The sequence below is a fragment of the Magnolia sinica genome, chromosome 5, assembly GCF_029962835.1.
Source record: "Magnolia sinica isolate HGM2019 chromosome 5, MsV1, whole genome shotgun sequence".
Classification (NCBI taxonomy): Eukaryota; Viridiplantae; Streptophyta; class Magnoliopsida; order Magnoliales; family Magnoliaceae; genus Magnolia; species Magnolia sinica.
Window position 1 is genome coordinate 24849705 of NC_080577.1, and position 20528 is coordinate 24870232.

Sequence of the window (20528 nt, forward strand, 5' to 3'; positions counted from 1 at the left end):
ATAGGTTTTGACTCTTTAATGAATTTAGTATTTTGCTACTACACCAGTATATCTTGTCCGGATTTTATTATTGTTCAATTTCTATAGGCTGAGACTTAACAATACGAGGCTGAAGAGCTACAAAGCATTAAACAAATATGGGTTTGTTAGTAGCGCTCTATTTAATGTAGAAGTTGTCCACATTCAGGGACTATTTGATAAACGCCTAAATTGAGTTCATCTCATATTCGTCAATCTTTATCATGTATTAGAGATCACATTTCAGGATTAAAAAGAATCTTGATAACCAACATTCATTATCTCTAATACATATTATGAGTAACTAAAATGAGATGAACTCATTTTTAAGTGTCTAGCAAACAACCCTGTATATAATGCATGAAAATGTTTCCTTGTTATTGTTTCTATACATTTTTTTTTCTGATTGTTGAATCTTAAAATTTTTTATATTGAAGCATGTTTTAAACTTTTTTATTTTTATTATTATTTTTTTATGTGGCAAGTTGCAGAATATTTTGGACCAGAGTTTGCATCTAATTGCTGACAATTATCAAGAGTTGGAAGTGTTCAATTTGATGAGGTATGCATACTCATTGAAATGTTCTAATTTCATATCATGTATGAATATTTCAGCCTATCCCAAATAACTGGGATAGGCCTTAATGGCAATGTTAAGAATTCTGAATTTCTTATTGTAAACCAGTGTGGACTACTCTCGTTCAATGCATATGCATCTTGATTATCATGTATACCAAATGCAATAATATTTTTACTCCATTCTAGCCATGAATTTCTCTCATGATCTTTTCTCATTTCATTTGAATCACAAGTGGAGACATTCAGTAAATTTTCTCAAAAGTTACATGCATGGCTTTGGCATGGTGTCATTTGGATCACAAGAGGAGGCACCCCATGAATGCATGTCTTTGGTATTCACGAGCCTGGTTTGTCTAATATCACAAGTGGAGGCCATCCCTTTAGTGGAAGACCACTAACACCTTGGTTCAATCTTGAATAGAAGATGAAAAAATTTAAAGTTTAGAAACTCTAGAGAACAAATCCTATAATGTAAAACAATCTACGAAAATGAAACAACATGTGATAACATTCCTTACATCAAATGCATTAAAAAGTATGTAAAGAAGGGAAATGGAAAAAAAGAACAGAAAAGAAAAGAAACCAAACACATGCCTGCATTCTTTTGTGCTCTTTGGAAAGCATTCTTTGAAGGGTGGAGGTGGCAAGAATTTAGGGCCTACAGTATTAACTATTGGCTTCCTTTGTTTTGTCTTTTTCAATTCAGTGGTGGAAGCAACTATTGTTTGCAATTGAGCAAAATAGTTCACTTTTAGTGGTACAAATTTTACTGACTTTTAGTGCTTTTTTATTTTATTTTCTTTTTGCCTGCAGGGGTGTTTGAAGGTTTGAAAACCAAATAAATTGGGCGTAATTCCTGACCCTGGGTGTAATTTTTCTATTGTTTATTCAGTATAATTGGTCTGCCATATGGATTATCCAGATGCACCAATTGCTCTCTTTGACCACACTACAGGATTTCATCATTGTCGTGCTTTTATATAGAGTTACTCTTACTTTTATTGTATTTTCTAAATTTCAATTTTTTTAATGAGAAATACATCATTGTCCCTTATGCTCTTTATAAGTGGCATGCAATACCTAAGCAAATTTAAAACAACAGATGAGGAAAACCCAGGTCAGTTGCACTTAAACATCTATAATACAAAGGGCCATCTTTTAAAAGAGAAATAGGAGTTTCGATCCATACATATCCACATTACGATAATATATTAGGCATATATAAAACTTAAATTAAACTGCTCAAATTGTGGGTCCTTTTGTTTTTTAAGGAAGAGATAAATTTATTGTACAACTCAAATTGTGGGCCCTACTACTAATCTGCTGTCTAAAGGACATATCTTAATGATTAAAATGAATAATAGTCACTATCCAAATTTAAAGATAAATGGTTGGATGGTAAACGTGTTGAGTATTAAGTTGTAACACCCCGTACCTTTGGTACACAGGTGTTACCTTTTAAACCCACATTAACCTAAATCATATTGGATTAACCAAAAACTTGAACTTGGCATACACAGGATGGGGATTCTGGTCGACATTAAGGCCATCCATTAGGGTGTAAGACCCGTATCCCAACCCGTACCGTTCCGTAGACTTCCGCGATTTTCTCGGTCGAATTTCGGTAACCTTCGACCCTTAACCGGTATTTGCACGCGACCTTGAGTGTCATCCTGTAATTTCGAGTCGGCTTGGCCTAAGACCTATGTCATTGCGACCGCATCGTCGCTGCGGTTCCAACGCCGCGTCTCATACGGCGTTCCGAGTTGTACATCAAAGGATATAGGTCGCGCTCTATTTGGACCATTGATTGTGTTTTGGTGGGGCCCACCTATCACATTGGCACTTTTTCCAAGGCTAGGGTGACATCACCCTAAGCCATCCATAAATTCTAGTCAAAGCAATAATGACCCTAGCCTATACTTACTACCTTTTTCCCAATGCATTTATTACCTAGCTAAGAGAGAGAGAGAGCTATCATCATTACTCTCTCTCCTTCATCTCTCTCCCCCCTTTTTCATTCTCCATTTTCCACCATGGTAGCAAGACCTTGGACGTCCCAAGCTCTCCAAATTCCTAGCCCTTTTCCCACCTTAGATCCCCCATATCCTGCCATCAAAAGCTCATCTCCACCATTGAAGGAGCCCCATTGGAGCTTTGAAGCATCAGGGAGGAATAAGGTGGGTGCTCCTTTCTCCCTCTCTCTCTTCCCTTATTCTTTTGTGATGGTGTGATCATGTGACCCACTTGAATGGACCCCACCACAAGGCATGTATTCTATCCAAACCATCTACAGGTGGGGCCCACTTTGTGTGTATTGTACCTGCACCATACTCCATTTGGTGGCCCACCTAGCCGGGCCCACCCTGTGTACAGGCGTTGCTCAGACCGTCCAGCGTCCCTGGACGCTGGACGTCAACGGAAAGCATGTATCAACTTTGATTTTCAAAGCCTTTGGGAGTGTTACTTATGTAGGCCCCACCTTGATGTATGTATTCAATCCATGCCGTCCATTCCTTTCTCAAGCTCGTTTTAGGCGTCGATCTGAAAGATGGGACCAATCAGACTTTCAGGCGGGCCATAAACATGACAAACAACGGGTTTACCGTTGAAATGTCCCCTGTTGTTTCTATACACCGGAACAGGCCCAATATTGGACTTGTTTTGTTTGTTTTGAACCATAGAGGGCCATTGAACGGGTTAGATTTACCTAATGTGGGCCCCACATGAGCAACCCTTAGAAAAACCAGAAATCAAATAAAAAAAAATAAAATCTCACAAGCAGCAGTTGCTGCTGTTGTCAGTACGGCAGCACGGCAGCAGTGTTGCGTGCGGGCGCTGGGCGAGCGGGCAGAAACCCACGGCTCTAGCCGTGGGCCCCACAGTGATGCTTGTATGACATCTAAACCGTTCATGAGGTGGGTCCCTGCTTGACGTGGGCCCCCTCTAAAACTCAGGCCCATCCCAAGCTCAGATGGCCCACATCACAGGAAACAATGTGACTTGAACCGTCTGCCATTGAGACCCTTGTTGGGTCCACAGGGGCTTTAGATCAAAATGAAATTTGTTCTTTCCCTTTCATCCAGGTACTGGTGACCCTACGGATGGGTTGGATGGAAGATAAACGTCATGGTGGGCCCCACAGGGATGTGTGTATTCCTTTTTGAACCGTCCACTGACTGTGGACGGTGGCAACCCACCAAATGTATGGATGTAATCCACACCATCCACGTGTACTTGGATGGTGGGACCTAATGTACGTGGGCCACACTGTGATGTACGTTTTGATCCACCCGTCCAGCCGTGGTACTCACCTTGACTTATGTATTTAAGCTGCACCGTCTAGATGCACGGGAAGGTGATACCACCTTGCTGGATGAAGAGCAAACAAAAATATCAACTTGAATCACAGCAGTGGGCCACGTGTGTATGGGACCCACACGCTGTATGTGTTGTATTCCCACAGTCCACACGTGGGACCTACCTAATGCCTGGCTCATCCTCACCGTCCAGCATTTCTGGACGGTGGAATATCCACAAATATCAGTCATATTCACGGCTGAGGTGGGACACACGTGTGAACCCACCTCGGACGAATGCGTTTAATCCATGAGGGAAGCGGTGATGAATGAGCCTTATCCAGACCGTCCATCCACCAGCCAGAAAACTGCTGGATCGACATCTGCAGTTCTGTGCGGCAGATCATATGGGATGCATCACATCCAACCGTTTATCGGTGGGCCATCTCTCAAGTGGACCACACTGCAAAACAGTGAGGATTGACGTCAGCAGGTTATGTAGGATCCACCTCGCTGTGTATCCACATTGTCCATTTGGACGGTGTGATGTGAGTCTCACTGTGCTCTGCAGCCACACCTCCCATCTGACGTGTGCTGGGTGGGCCACCATGACGTGTGGGTTTGATCCACACCGTCCAGTTTATTGGGTGGTAGGACCCACCTTTGATGTATGTCTTTCATCCAACCGTCCATCTGGGCATGGGCCACCTAAATGTATATCTCTACCGCCCACTGCCATATGGGGTCCAGAATGACGCATGTCTTTCAGCCAGATCATCCGTCAGGGGCCCTGCTCGTGTTGCAATTCACACCGTCCACTGTTTGGGACAGTGGGACCCACTGTAGTGTGTTTTATCCTCGCCATCCGCCCAGACTGTGGGACTCCACCGTGATGGTTGTATTGCACAGCGTCCATCTGTGGGGCTAGCTGTGATGTATTTGTTATCCATGTCGTCCAACTATATAGACCCCCACCAGCAATTCACTTGTGGTGTCAACATCAGCAAGTTTGGCCTGATCATGGGTATGTGTTATGTCCCAACTGTCCGTCCATAGGGACAGTGGGTCCCACGCTGCATGATGTCAGCAAGTTATGTGGGTCCCATTTGATGTATGTGTTCTTCACATCGTCCATCTGTTTTGCCAGGACCCACCATGTTTCATCCACATCATCTAGGGGGTCTAGACGGTGTTGGACAATGTTCGGATAGTGCTGATTTACATGGACAATGTTTGGGTAGTTCTGACCATCGCTGGTGCGTCATGTGCTAAATAAAATGATAGTGTATAATGATACACATGTTGCACCTGTCGCTATTGAAATGATTTTAGATGTAATCCAAGCTCTCACCCACATCCTAGTGGGACCCATCGTGATGTATTTGTTATCCAGGCCGTCCTTTGACTGGACCGTTGGTAGGCCTAGCTATGATGAGTAGGCCCACTAGCTGCATGTACAAGGCCCACTTGTGATGTATATTTGAGGCTCACCTGTTGTGTATTTGAGGCCCGTGTGATGAGGCCCATATGATGTATTTGAGGCCCAGGTGCAGGGCCCACCTGTTGTGTATTCATGACTCTCTTTGGCGTGGTCCATTTAGCTATATCTGTGGCCCTTGTGAGGTGTGTTGGGCCCATTAGTGCGGCCCATGTAATGCAGCCCATGTAATGCGACCCGCTTGATATTCAAGGCCCATGGGCAAGGCTCAAAGTGATGTATTCTAGGCCCATGGGCGAGGCTCAAAGTGATGTATTCTAGACCCATGGACGTGGCCCATTGTGATACACTCGAGGCCCTTGTATGAAGCCCAATACGATGTATGTGGGGCCCAATGTGATGCATGTATATCCGCTGCGTTACGTATAAATCCCTTATGTGGGCCACTTCTTGGGAGCAATGTGGGTTAGATGCCCACATTGAGGGGCAATGATGGTTAGGCGTCCTCATTGTGACCTTCCCTTAGGCTTTGTTAGGCCTGTTCTCTTCGTGGGTTAGCCCAAATAAGTGGGCCCCATTCGCCACAGACGGATGACTCTATGCTATCAGATTTGATATAACCACGGCCGAGTGTCGATCTTTATACTATGGTTAATCGGCTGATCACCTATGGACCCCGCTTTGTTTATCTACTGATTATCGGTGCCAATTATCAAGGCCGTTTATCTTGACCGATTGTCGATTAGCAATCGAGGCCGTTTATCTTGACCGATTGTCGATTAGCGATCGAGGCCGTTTATCTTGACCGATTGTCGATTAGCAATCGAGGCCGTTTATCTTGACCGATTGTCGATTAGCGATCGAGGCCGCTTATCGTGACCGATTGCCGATTAGCGATCGAGGCCGTTTATCTTGACCGATTGCCGATTAGCGATCGAGGCCGCTTATCGTGGCCGATGTGCTGATTCCGATTATTGACCGATTTCAATTGTCGAGGCCGATTATCGAGACCTATATGGTGTATATGCAACTCGTAGTTGAGGCCCCTTTGTGATGTGTATTGGGCCCATGTGAGGGGCCCATCGTAATGTGTATTAAGATCTTGAGTGAGGCTCATGGTGTTGTATATTTGTCCCTTGTGTGAGGTCATGGGTCCATTATATGTTAGGATCTATGAGGGTCATTCCTCGGGGGCAATGATGGTTAAATGTCCACATTGTTGAGATCGATTGTCAATGCCGGTCATTGATACCGATTATAACAGCATAGCATCACGATACATGCCCATACGCATCATTTGCATGTTTGTTATGAGATGTGATTGACCATTGGATTGTCATTGGGCGTGTTGTTATGAGACTCCCTGGTAGGCGGAGATTGTCTTACTTGAGTACACGGTATGTGTAGGATTGATGCATGACTGGATTGTATGACTCATGCATCTTGCATTGTATGTTGTGATTACTGTACGCCCTAGCGACATCAGGGTCGTAGCCTTCACGGGTATTTTGTGGATGGCCAGATGGGACACCGGAAATCTGTTCTACATGGGGTGCTATAGATATCCCTGGGTGAAAGTCCCTAAACCCTCTTGGTTCTAGAGGTTGCTCCAACGTCTAGACCGAGTGGATGCATGAGCGCATGAGGGCCGTATACCGATAGGCCGCGTCTCCCACTATGTCGTGGTGGGTTGGAAAGGGGTGCGGCCTTACCTGCCCGAGAGGAGGGGGCAATGCTAGGCTGAGTCTGACCAGCTCGAGGAATGGGTCCGCTATCGACGAGCTGGGCCCGATATTGGCAGGCGGATAGTGAGGTCTCTTTCACTCACCTTGTTGCGCGCGATGGGGCGGCAGCCTGGTTTGGAGTGTAATAGACCCCGGTGATTTCCCAAAGAGTAACTGTACTGATATGTGGACTTATTGAGCAGGAATTGCATATTCATTCATTCATTCCTTCACTATCCACTCGGGCTGGTGGTGCGTAACTATTTGTTACGTGTACCTTCGCATGACCAGGATTTCGGTTGGGCGCGCGACTAACCTGAGATTTGGAGTTTACCACATTGAGTCTGACTATCCAAATTTAGGTATGGGACTGATTTGGATAGAAGTCCTTTGTGGTGGACCCCGTAGTCTGCGATACTACGTACTATCATCCCGACTTCACACTCCAGCATGGTCATTACATTCGCACCGTATATTACATTGCATCCGCAGTACTTAGCATTTTAAGTTACTATATTTCTGCATTATATGGCCTAGATTCGACTGATGGTATTCGTGGACTAATCAGGATTTGTATATTGCATTGCATCAGCGGCATCTGATATTTGGCTTGTTGTCTCCGCATTGCATAGTTGATCTACATTACTTCATCAGTATATGATATTGTTTTCATTATATTGCTACGTCGCATAGCCTGGATAAGACTGATGATATTTATGGGCCTATCAGTATGTTTTCGTATTACTCTGATTACTCTGATATTGCTTACTTGGCACCTACCTTATGCACACACTTTCACCACCCACTAAGCTTTCTATAAGCTTATGCACGAGAGATGCGTGCAGGTGATGTTAGGTTGCAGCAGCATTAAGCCTGGAGCGTACAGCGGTCTTCTGGAGCTTTGATTTATTTTATATATGTATTTCCCTTTCAGTATTGTACTCAAACAATTATATTAGTGGATATATGATGATGATGTTGCCTTTGTGATTTGGGTAATCTTGTGGTTATGCTCATTACGAGATAAATGTACATTGGAAAATCCTCCTTGTAGGATCCCAGGATCGGAATCTAGCATATATACGCTGGGAGCCGAAAATGGGGTACTACGGAGGCTGTCAGCATCGGATTCGGTGATCGGAAATTTTGTGAGTCCAGTTTCCAAATTTGGGGCGTGACATAGGGTCTCCAGGAGCCAGGACACGCCCTATGATAGTTAAGAAGGTGAGGCTATCCAAATACTCTAAATTAAAGCCCTTATACCAATGGATACCGTTACAACACACTTATCACTAAACGTTTGAGGATTGGTTGGTGACAAATGAAGCCTTCGTCATAACCAGTACCTTATACTAACCTTTGAAAACAAGTATCAGGCCCACCTGACCAACAGATTGCGTCATATGGGCCAGTAATAGCCTAAAAGAAGTGTGTGACGACCCACCTAGGGCTCACCATCGACCTAAAATGGGCCAGGGTCCTTGTGTAGTGTCCCCCATTGCAAATGGACGGAGTGGATTATGATAATAACGTCGCAATGGGTCCTACATGATACATGTGCACTAAGAGTGCTTATGCACGAGGTGCACTAGAACCACAGGCTCGGTGAAATAACCTTTGACCGAGCCTTATTCGAAAAATGAAAGAAATCTTCCTCTCCCGCCATTTTTGCATTTGAACGGAGGATCTTTGAACCTCAAGTTGGCCCACCATGGCCACTTTCCCAGCCATATGAACCGTTCAAATCCTCTGTGGGGCCCAGCTTAATAAAACCCTATGGCCATTTAACCCCTTGTAAACGAAGGAAGGAGATTGGCTACCACCATCCAATGCGTTGCACGTGAAAGGCGTCCGAGAGGTGGGGCCATGATGGGATCGGTTGGACGGCTCACGATCGGTCCGATCGTATAGTCTTAACTGTCCATTTTTTCTGATGGAGGCATGCTCCTCCTCTTGCCAAAAATGGCTAGGCAACGACCTGCATAGAAGAAAAATAGAGAGAGGACTTTCCTCTCTGGGAAGGGTAGCGGCTGATGAGATCTCGGCTGTCCTCTACAGGGGGCGATCTTAGCCGTTCCTTATCTCTCTCTCCCTCTATATAAAGGACCCTGTAGCCCTTGGGATTCACGCAGAGAGAGAGAGAGAGAGAGAGAGAGAGAGAGAGAGAGAGAGAGAGAGAGAGAGAGAGAGAGAGTAAAGGGGAGAAGGAGAGTGGCCGTGAGAAGTGAGCCGACTGTGTGGTCTCGATTTTCACTGCTCCAACTCAGTCCATGTAAGGTTTGGACTGAGTCGGATCAGTTGGGATTGTAGCTTCACAGGTAGGAAAGAAGAAAAAGGAGTGGAAAGTGAGAGAGTTGGGTCGTGCTGGCTACCCTATTGCTACTCGACTTGGTTGTGTCGGCAGTAGCCCCATCCGAACCAGGTAACAAACTACCTTCCTTCTTCTCCCTTACACTAGTATGGTAGGCTAGGTTCACAAACTGAAAACAGCCAACTAATGGCTATATTTCGGACTAAGAGATGGCTGAACAATGTCTGCATGAGGAGCCGAGTTCATGCCATGGTTGGATTTCGAGTTGAATCTAGGCCAAGCAACGGTCATATTTCAGGCAGATATTGATGCGGACACAAGCGCATTCAAGGTGTACCAACGAAGAAAGCGCCAACCACAAGTGTCGTCCTTGTGGATAGGCGACTATTGAGGAGCTGAAGACCTTTCACATGTGATTGGACATATATAAGACCCCACTCAGGGAAGACACATGTGAAGGAAGATTGGAGAAAGAAGACCGAGTGCCCAAACTTTCCCGTACTTATGTTATTTGCGTGTTTTTGACTTAGTTAGGGGTCTTTTAGTAATTTTATGTCTTTATTTGCTTATCCTAAGGGTATTTTAGTAATTTTATGTCTTTATTTACTTATTTAAGTAGGCTAAAGCCCTAAACTCGAATTTTTAACTATTGATTAATGAAAAGCAAACCCTTTGGTTGCCTCCTTCCTCTCTTCTCTCTAATGGTGCTTCTTCTCTTCCCTTGATCTTCTTCTTCTAATTTCTTCTTGTGCCCCTCCAACTTCTTCAAGGTAATAATTTTCTTCCTTCTATTTTCCAGTTTTGGCTAATCCTTTTTCGATCAAAATCTTGAGAACTGATCTAAACCCTAAACCCCCAAATTCTCAAATCCCTAATCCGAGAAACTTCTTGGTTCTTCGGACAAGTGATCTTCATTGATCGATTGGGTGTGACCATGCAAGATCGGGAGGTCTCATCCCTCGTCGGATCCAACCTAAGTAGTAATTGAATTCTATAATCCATGGTTGTGGTGATGACCCACTTCATTGCGTGTTTCCTTTATGATTTTCTCAGTTATGATGATTACTATTAGAATTTTAGATCATTTATTCCTTTTATTTCCGTTGTTTAATTATGTCCATGAGCATGCATCATAATTAGGGCTGTCCTGCGTTAAATTTTGTATCAAAGCCTAGGCTTGCATGGTTTTTGTCTAGATCGAGTTATCAAATTAGGGTTTTGATTTTTAGGTTTAACTTAGGAAAGTTCCAGGTTTAGAAAGTTTTCAATTTTAGAAACTTTCCAATTTTAGAAAGTTCCTAATCTGAAAATTTTCCATATTTGAGTTGTTTCCTGTTTCAACTTAATTATGTCAGTTCATAGTAGTTTTGCATTCATTGTATTCATCTTGAAAGTCATAACACCTAGTAGTCTAGTTAAGTATAGTTTAGTTCAAGTCTTCATTGTATGCCCACGAGAAGAGGTAGATGTTTCGGACTTTAACCTACTATGAATAACAAGCAGTTATTTGAGAAACTTGCTCAATTGATACAAAAGATAACTGCCCTAGAGTCAAAGGCGTGAGTTTGCCCGCCTTGAGAACTAAATTACCACTACCATGACTAAGGTGGAGCAACTAGAGGCGTCCCAAAAGAAAAACCCTGCTATAGGGGAAGATGCACACTCCCAAGTGGAAGGAATCATTGAAAAACGCGCTGCCACACGTGGTGGTAGTGAGGATAGAGATCGTGGTAATGGTCGTGGTGTGGTGCGAGAGGCATGAGCCACATGTGGTCATCAAGACCGCTATGATCCATATGAGTGTGCGATGAAGAGTGTGAGAGTTGAGGCCCCGAGTTTTGATGGGCGCTTGGATCCCAAGACATTCCTTGACTGGGTTGTTGACATGGACCACTACTTTGAGTGGTATGGCATGTCGAAAAACCATCAAATGCGGTTTGCTAAGATGAAGCTTGTGGGTCAAGCCAAGCTCTTCTGGACCAACACCGAGCGTAGGATAGAGAGAATTGGTAGAGCCCCTATCACACATTAATTGGTATGAGATGAAAGAGAAGTTGAAGGAGAAGTACCTTCCTCTCTCATACCGTCAGAAGCTCCTTGACCAATGGCAATCCTTACGCCAAGGGTCAATGCCTGCCGCTGACTACATCGCTAAATTTAAAGATTATGTGATGCGATGTGATATCCGAGAAGACCCTCTAGTAACGCTCTCACGTTTCAAGACGGGCCTTTGTGCGGATCTTCAGCGCGAGCTTATTACTCGGCCCTTAACGGACTTAGATGAAGCATATCAAGTCGTGCAGGAGTTAGAGCAATATCTGAAGGCTCCTGTCGTTCGTCGTTTTGAGTCCCGAGACTCTAGTGCTAGATCTAGTCTCAAGGAACTAGACCTAATATTGGTAGTCAACCTAGGGCACAGGCGACCATTCTGCCTAGGCTTAGGGAGGACAAGGGCAAAGGGGTTCTTGGTGTCGGTCCTAGTAACATGAGCCAAGTGAGGTGTTATGAGTGTGGTAACCTTGGCCACATGTCTAATCAGTGTCCTATGAAGGGCCGTGGGAGAGCCTTAGTTATAGGCGAGTCCCACGAGGGTGGAGATGACTAGGGTGATTATGAAGTTGAAGAGTATCACCCTGAAGGAGGACTTACTAATGAAGAAGAAGTGGATGGAGAAGCAACGCTTGCAGTAGTCAGGCGTGTGTTAGCTCAGTCTAGAAGTAGTGCTGACTAGCGTCGAAGCACTATCTTTTACACTATTGCCAAGTGTGGTGAAAAGAATTGTAAGGTGATAGTGGACAGTGGAAGTTGTCAGAATGTGATTTCCACTAACACCTTAGATCGCTTAAAACTGAAATCCACACCTCATCCAGACTCGTATAAAGTTTCTTGGGTTGACAAGACATCCCTACCTGTCACCCAGCAATGTTTAGTCCCCATCGAGTTTGGGTCATAAAAAGAGTCCCTGTGGTGTGATGTTTTACCTGTGGATGTGGGACATGTTATCCTAGGTAGACCGTGGCTATTCGATAATGATGTCACGATCTTTGACTGTTCGAATGTGTGTACTTTTATGTATAATGGTAAAAAGATCAAACTTAATCCCATACCACCGGAGAATACACTAGGGAAGAAGAAGGATGAGAAGGCAAGTGAGCCTAGAGAAATGGGGAAATCCGAACCTAAGTCTTTACATATAATCAGCACAACAGAGTTTGAAAAAGAGGCTAAGGAGGATTCTATGGTATATGCACTTGTGGCTAGAGAAATTACACCTGAGGTTCCATCAAAGTTGCCCCGTGAGGTGACCTCGGTCCTGAAGGAATACAGTGATGTATTTCCTGAAGACTTACCGAATGAGTTGTCACCTATGAGAGACATATAGCATGCCATTGATCTTGTCCCAGGGTCTACTCTACCGAACCTTCCTCACTACAGGATGAACCCTGCAGCGCATGCAGAGTTGAAGAAGCAAGTTGATGAGCTTCTGCAAAAGGGTTTCATATCAGGGCCGTAGCCTCCACAGACGTATCATGGTTGGCAGGATTGAATACCGAAAATACTGTTATACATGGGGTGCTATAGATATCCCTGGGTGAAAGTCCTTAAACCCTTATGGTACCAAGAGGTTGCTCCAATGTTTAGACCGAGTGGGTACATGAGCGCCGAGTGCCGATTACCAGATGGTTGCGCTTTCCACTGTGTCATGGTCGGTTGGAAGGGGGTGCGGCCTTACCCGCCCGAGAGTAGGGGGCAATGCTAGGCTGAGTCTGACCAGCTCGAGGAATGGGTCCGCTATTGACGAGCCGAGCCCGATATTAGCAGGCGGATAGTGAGGTCTTTTCCACTCACCTTATTGCGCGCGATGGGGCGGCAATCTGGCTTGGAGTGTACTAGACCCCGGTGATATTTCAGATTTTGAGCTGTATTGATATGTGGACTTAGATGAGGATTTGCATGCTTGAGTTGCATTTCGCATTGCATGGCCTTGGTATGGCCGACATCATTCTTGGCACTGCATGACCTTGGTACTGCTAATGGTATTCTTGGCATTCATCAGCATGTTCCGCATTACTCTGATACTGCATAGCTGCATTACTACCTTGAGCATACACTTTCACCACCCTCTAAGCTTTCTATAAGCTTATGCACGACCGTTGAGTGTAGCTGACGTTGGATCGTAGCAGCGCTGAGGCTTGGGCGCGTAGCTGATCTTTTTGGAGCTTTTGGTCTATCATCATTGTATTTCCCTTATGCTCATTGTACTTGTAAAGTTTTTTATTATAGTGAAAATGTGATGGAGTTTTTGGTTGTTGTTTGTGGGTTATGCCTTTGGTTATGCTTATTACGAATCAAACTGATATTGAAAATCCTCCTTGTAGCATCCCAGGATCAGAACCTGGCGAATGGGCGCTGGGAACCGAGAATGGGGTTCTACGGAGGCTGTCGGCGCCAGATTCGACGATCGGGAATGTTGTGAGCCCGGTTTCCGAGTTTGGGGCGTGACACAGGGTCTACTCTACCGAACCTTCCTCACTACAGGATGAACCCTGCAGCGCATGCAAAGTTGAAGAAGCAAGTTGATGAGCTTCTGCAAAAGGGTTTCATCCAAGAGAGTATGAGCCTGTGTGCCGTGCCTGCATTGTTGACGCCAAAGAGAGATGACACGTGGCGCATGTGTGTGGACAGCCGTGCCATAAACAAAATTATTGTCAAGTACAGGTTCCCTATACCTAGACTTGATGATATGCTTGACATGATGGCCAGGTCCACTATATTCTCTAAGATAGACCTCAAGAGTGGATATCACCAAATCCGTATATGCCCAGGAGATGAGTGGAAGATGGTGTTTAAGACGAAAGATGGGCTGTATGAGTGGTTGGTCATGCCCTTCGGCTTGACTAACGCACCCAGTACTTTCATACGGGTGATGACACAAGGTTTGAGGCCGTTCATGGAAAAATTCCTAGTGGTGTACTTTGACGATATTCTTATTTATAGTACCATTAAGGAATCACACCTTGAACATTTAAAGAAGGTCTGTAGTGTCCTTAGGAAGGAAAAGTTTTACGCTAATCTTAAGAAATGTGCATTCATGTCTAGCCAAGTTATGTTCTTAGGATTTATAGTGTCATCTGAAGGGATGCACACAGACCCTGAAAAAGTCAGGGCCATAGTTGAGTGGCCAGAACCAAGGAACATTCATGAGGTGTGAAGTTTTCACGGCCTAGCAACTTTTTATCGTCGGTTCATTAGGGGTTTTAGCACGATCATGGCTCCCATTACCGAGTGCATGAAAAAGGGAGAGTTCGTGTGGTCTAAAGCCGCCGTCAAGGCTTTTAAAGAAATTAAGGGCAAGATGGTGGAAGCTCATATCATGCTTCTACCTGACTTTTCTAAAGTCTTTGTAGTAGCGTGCAATGCGTCTGGTGTCGGTATAGGTGGAGTGTTAAGTCAAGAAAGACGCCCAGTGGCCTATTTCAGTGAGAAACTGAATGAGGCAAAACAAAAATACTCCACTTACGACAAAAAATTTTATGCGGTAGTGCAATCCCTGAGACATTGGTGACACTATCTCCTACCGCAAGAATTCATTTTATTTTCTGACCATGAGGCTTTGAGATATTTGTATTCTTAGAAGAAACTCAACCCAAGGCATGCCAAGTGGGTAGCGTTTCTTCAGGAATATTCGTTTGTTTTGAAACACAAGGCCGGGGTTGAAAACAAACCAGCGGATGCCCATAGTAGGAGAGTGGCGTTGCTCAACTCCTTAAGTGTAGATGTCACGCTCCAAACTCAGAAACCGGGCTTACAAAAATTTTGATCGCCGAATCCAGCGCTGACAGCCTCCGTAGAACCCCATTCTCAGCTCCCAGCGCCCATGCCAGGTTCTGATCCTGGGATGCTACGAGGAGGATTTTCAACATCAGTTTGATTCGTAATAAGTGTAACCAAAGGCATAACCCACAAACAACAACCAAAAACTCCATCACATTTCCACTATGATCAAAAACTTTACAAGTACAATGAGCATAAAGGGAAATATAATGATGATGAACAAAAATTCCAAAATAATCTACCACGTGCTCAAGCCTTAACGCTGCTACGATCCAACTCACCTGCACACAACGGTCGTGCATAAGCTTATAAAAAGCTTAGAGGGTGGTGGAAGTATGTGCTCAAGGTGGTAATGCAGTTATGCAGTATCAGAGTAATGCGGAACATGCTGATGAAAGCCAAGAATACCATTAGCCGTACCAAGGCCATGAGGTACAAAGTATGAATGATGTCGGCCATACCAAGGCCATGTAATGCGAAATGCAACTCAAGCATGCAAATCCTCATCTAAGTCCACATATCAATACAGCTCAAATCTGGAATATCACTGGGGTCTAGTACACTCCAAGCTAGATTGCCGCCCCATCGCGCGCAATAAGGTGAGTGGAAAAGCCCTCACTATCTGCCTGCCAATATCAGGCTCGACTCGTCAATAGCGGACCCATTCCTCGAGCTGGTCAGACTCAGCCTAGTATTGTCCCCTACTATCGGGCGACTAAGGCTGCACCCCATTCCAACCGACCACGACACAGTAGAAAGTACAACCATCTGGTAATCGGCACTCGGCGCTCATGCACCCACTCGGTCTAGACGTTGGAGCAACCTCTTGATACCATAAGGGTTTAAGGACTTTCACCCAGGGATATCTATAGCACCCCATGTAGAACAATATTTCTGGTATCCAATCCTGCCAACCACGATACGTCAGTGGATGCTATGGCCCTGATGTCGCTAGGGCGTACAGTAACCATATCACATAATGCGAATGCATGAATCATACTATCCAGTCATACAACAATCCTGCGCGTATCATGCGCTCATGTAGGGCAACACCCCCTATCCGGGAGCCCCTAAACAATCTGCCCGAAGGCATATACTATGATCAGTCACTTCTCATACCAAGCATACATATGATGCGTATGATCATGAGTTATGGAGCTATACTACACATGTTATAAAGTAATGCACTATCCTTACAACGCAGATGGCCTAGACGGCCTATACACAACAAGTACGGGCCAAACAATGGGCCCTAGGGAGAGTTGTAATGTGGACATTTAACCAACATTATACTTGCAATGTGGACGTCAAACCAACATTGCTCCCAAGGCACGACCGTCGTAAACATCATTACATAATCCGAGTTGGGATCACACATTGCAATGGACCTTAGGTACATCCCATTGGGCCTTAAATACATCAAATGGGCTATATCATATGGGCTTTATATTCATCAAGTAGGCCACATCAATGGGCCGCACCAATGGGCCTTATGTGCATTGCAATGAGCCATAACCCGTGGGCCTTAGAATGCATCAAATGGGCCTAATCTCATGGGTCTTATGTGTATCAAATGGGCCATACCAATTGGGCCCCATATGTACATCAAATGGGCCTCAACCCATAGCCCCAATATATCTTAATGGGCCTTAACCCATGGGCCCATAATACATTAAATGAGCCTCAACCCATGGGCCTTACATATATATCCAAGTGGGCCTCAACCATGGGCCACAAATACATTTAATGGCCTCACAACATGCCAAGGTAGGGTCCACTTGGACTATGGATCTAGCTCATTCTCTAAGCCCATGCCATAAAATAAGCTTTTAAAATGGTTGGGTGGATGGGATGCAACACATGCATTATGGTGGGTCCCACTGTCATTGGACAGTGTGAATAAAACACATGCATCACCGTGGGCCCCACCGTCCGCTGGACGGTGTGAATAAAACTGATACATCATGGTGGGTTCCACCGTCAACAGCCGTGGACGGTGTGGTAACACATACAACAATGGTGGGTTCCACATGTGTGGCCCACCATAATGTCTTCCCGTCATCCAACCTGTTGACAAGGTCACACGGACCTGAGTGAAAGGAAAACACAAATTTCATCTTGATCCAAAACTTCTGTGGCCCACAAAACAGTTTCAATGGCAGAAGTTCAATATCACTGTTTCCTGCAGTGTGGGCCACCTGAGCTGTGGATGGAGTTGAAATTTGGAGGGGGCCCACTGCTGGGAGTGGCCCACCTCGTGAACGGGTTGGATGACAAATAAACATCAAAGTGGGGCCCACGGCTAGAGCCATGGGTTGGTGTCTATCCGCCCGCCCGTTGCACGAAGCAGCAGCCGCTGCCTGCTCTTCTGACAACGGCAGCAGCAATCCACCAGATGATCCGATCAACCTCATTTTTTGGCTCAACGCCTAAAATGAGTTGGTATATAGGATAGACGGCATGGATTGAACACCTGCATCAAGGTGGGGCCTACATGAGTGGGCCACCCATAAGCTTGGAAACAAGCTGATATTTGTGTTTTCCCATTTTGTCCAGCGTCCAGGGACGCTGGACGGTTTAGCCTTACATATGCATTTGAAGTGGGCCCTGCTTAGGTGGGCCACCTCATGGAGTATGGTGTGGATACAACACACATAAAGTAGGTCCCACTTGTAGATGGTTGGGTAGAATACATGCCTCATGGTGGGGTCTATTCAAGTGGGCCACACAACCATATCATGATCTCATAAAAGAAAATGAAATAGAGAGAGAGAGAGAGAGTGGGACACGGGTGATGGAGGGACCCCGGCACTATGGGCCCTCCCTTTCATGATCTACAACATAAATCAAGTGGGTCCCATTTCGTGTGGGCCCATTAAATCGAATCCAACGGTGGAGATCCCTTCTCCACTAAAATAGGCGGTCTAAATGACCCTAAGTATGCAAGAAAAATAAACATCATGATGGGGTCCATGGCGAATGGCCCCATCATGGAATGATCATGATGATCCAAGTGGGCCATCGGCCACATCTTAGGGTCCAAAGTGAGATCCAAACCATTGATCGGTTGGCCTCACTTAGCCCATCATAAACACATGAAAATCTAGCCTATGACACACCCACCGTTCAATCTTCTTGCTCCCTTAGCTTCCTTAGCTCCTTAGCTTTGATTCCAACGGAGGAGATGAGGTTTGGATGGTTGAAATGGGAGATGAAAGGGTAGGAAAGGTGGGCCACACTTGTAGCTTGGAGGATATGGGGAGAGGCTTGAACGTGTGGTGGTTTCTTTCTTGCTTGGGAATGGTTTGGAAAAAAATGAGAAAGAGAGTTGTAAAGAGAGAGAGAAAGAGTGATGGGTGATGGAGTGATGGATGTGGTGAGTGATGGGTGTAAGAGATTTTTTTGACTTTTGTGGCAAATAGTGTAAGAGAAATATGACTCGTGTAAGAACTTTTTGACTTTGGGGCTTGCTTGGGAAAGGGTGAAAGGTGATATGTACTTGACATGTACTTGACCCTTGATTGGATTGATTGATGGATTGAGGTGACATGTTGTAGAGATTCTCTCAGGTTTTGCAACGCGCAGCGTTTTCCTCGTACCGAACGCTGGCCCACATCTCCTGACCAGGGTATCGCCTCGGCGCGCGAGTCGCGGCATCGGAACTGCGGCGATGGCGCGGTCGCTATGGTAAAGGTCTTGGGTTGAGTCGACTCAGGTTGACGGCACGTGAATTAAGGTCGCGCGCAAATACCGATTAAGGGTCGAAGGTTGCCGGAATTCTACCGGGAAGACCGCGGAAGTCTATGGAACGGTGCAGTCTAGGATATGGGGTTTACAGTAGAGGTAGTCGGATTTGAGCAACTGAAAGATGAATACCCCATATGTCCTAATTTTGGGGGTACTTACGTGTCGCTCTCTAGTGACCAGCATATTATGGGTGAATATGTTCTTAAAGATGGATTTCTTTTCAAGGGAGACAGACTTTGTATTCCCCGTATGTCCCTTCGTGAATTCCTCATCTGGGACTTCATTCAAGAGGGATAGCTGGCCATTTTGGTCGTGATAAGACCATTGCTCTCGTGGAAGATCGTTTCTATTGGCCAAGACTCAAGCGAGACGTAGCCAAAGTTTTAGGGCAGTGACGAACATTTCAGCCGGCAAAGCAAAGAAAGTAAAATACCGAGTTGTACACGCCATTGCCAGTGCCACATGCTCCGTGACAGGACATTAGTATGGACTTTGTGCTCGGGCTTCCCAAGATTATAAAAAAGCACGATTCCATTTTTGTCGTTGTGGACCGTTTTTCTAAAATGGCGCATTTCCTCCCATGTTCGAAGACGTCAGATGCGTCTCATGTTGGTCGTCTATTTTTTGATGGTGTGGTGCATCTCCATGGGTTACCTAAAACCATTGTGTCTGATCGTGATGTTCGATTTACTAGCTATTTTTGGAAGACATTGTGGCACATTATGGGAACTCGTTTGCAATTTTCTACTGCTTACCACCCACAAACAGATGGTCAAACTGAAGTGGTAAACCGTAACCTTGGAAATCTTCTACGTTGTTTAGTGGGTGAACATGTTAAGACTTGGGACCTAATTTTACCAACTGCTGAACTTGCTTATAATGGGTCAGTTAATAGATCTACAGGGTTGAGTCCTTTTGAAATTGTAAGTGGTTATAAACCTAGAATGCCCATAGATCTCTTACCTATGTCTGCTACCCAAAGGTCTTCTGAGTCAGCCGATGCATTCGCACGCCATATTTATGATTTGCATACACATATTAGACAGCGGTTAAATAAGAGCAATGATGATTATAAATTTTCAGCTGATTCTCATCGTAGAGTGCAAGAATTTCAAGAAGGAGACTATGTAATGGTGTGAATAAGGCCAGAGCGATTCTCTCAAGGATCTGTAAAGAAATTACAAGCGCGTAGTGCTGGACCATTCAAGATATTACAAAAGGTTAGGTTCAACGCGTATCGGGTTGACCTTCCACCTGAAATGATCATTAATCCAACTTTTAATGTGAAAGATCTAGTCCGTGCCCATACTCTCATTGTTGATACATCGTCCCTTTCATTGCCTTTTTCTGAGTTTGCTACCCAACCCCTTCCACCCCTCCTCCACCCATTACCCATAAAGAAGCAATTGAGAAAATCTTGGATGACGAGATAGTATCCGTAAGAGATGGGGGTTTCCAAAGGTATCTTGTCAAGTGGAAGAACAAACCATCATCTGAATCTATGTGGCTGTTGGGCGACGCATTGCAGGGTATTGATCCAGATCTACTCGAGCGCTACAAAAGTTTCAACTCGTCGG